Source organism: Leptinotarsa decemlineata, unplaced genomic scaffold (genome assembly GCF_025532065.1).
Source record: "Leptinotarsa decemlineata unplaced genomic scaffold, Ldec_3_MD MMD2_tig00004204_RagTag_RagTag, whole genome shotgun sequence".
NCBI classification, from domain to species: Eukaryota; Metazoa; Arthropoda; class Insecta; order Coleoptera; family Chrysomelidae; genus Leptinotarsa; species Leptinotarsa decemlineata.
Window position 1 is genome coordinate 9,416 of NW_027412603.1, and position 1,018 is coordinate 10,433.

The following is a 1,018-nucleotide window of genomic DNA, read 5'->3' on the forward strand; positions in this document are numbered from 1 at the left end:
GAAAGTTTCACTTTCATATGCGAGTGTAAAACAAATACCTCCTCACACTTCTGCACTCCTGATACTCAATTTTTCAAATTTCCGTAAATCACTGCTGGATCTGATTATTCCAACTTTGAATGAATTTCACGCAATTCGAAATATTTCACTCCTGTATCTTACGTGAAAATAACTGAAAAATGAAGTCAGACATAAATGTGTGTGAAAGTTTCACTTTCATATGCGAGTGTAAAACAAATACCTCCTCACACTTCTGCACTCCTGATACTCAATTTTCAAAATTTCCGTAAATCACTGCTGGATCTGGTGATCCAACTTTGAATGAATTTCACGCAATTCGAAATATTTCACTCCTTATCTTACGTGAAAATAACTGAAAATTCAGTCAGGCATAAATGTTGTTATAAGTTGCTTCTTATATGAGAGTGTAAAACAAATACCTCCTCACTTCACTTCTGCACTCCTGATACTCAATTTTTCAAATTTCCGTAAATCATTGATGCTTATTCCAACTTTGAATGAATTTCACGCAATTCGAAATATTTCACTCCTGTATCTTACGTGAAAATAACTGAAAAATTGAAGTCAGACATAAATGTGTGTGAAAGTTTCACTTTCATATGCGAGTGTAAAACAAATACCTCCTCACACTTCTGCACTCCTGATACTCAATTTTTCAAATTTCCGTAAATCATTGATGCTTATTCCAACTTTGAATGAATTTCACGCAATTCGAAATATTTCACTCCTGTATCTTACGTGAAAATAACTGAAAAATTGAAGTCAGACATAAATGTGTGTGAAAGTTTCACTTTCATATGCGAGTGTAAAACAAATACCTCCTCACACTTCTGCACTCCTGATACTCAATTTTTCAAATTTCCGTAAATCATTGATCTTATTCCAACTTTGAATGAATTTCACGCAATTCGAAATATTTCACTCCTGTATCTTACGTGAAAATAACTGAAAAATTGAAGTCAGACATAAATGTGTGTGAAAGTTTCACTTTTATATG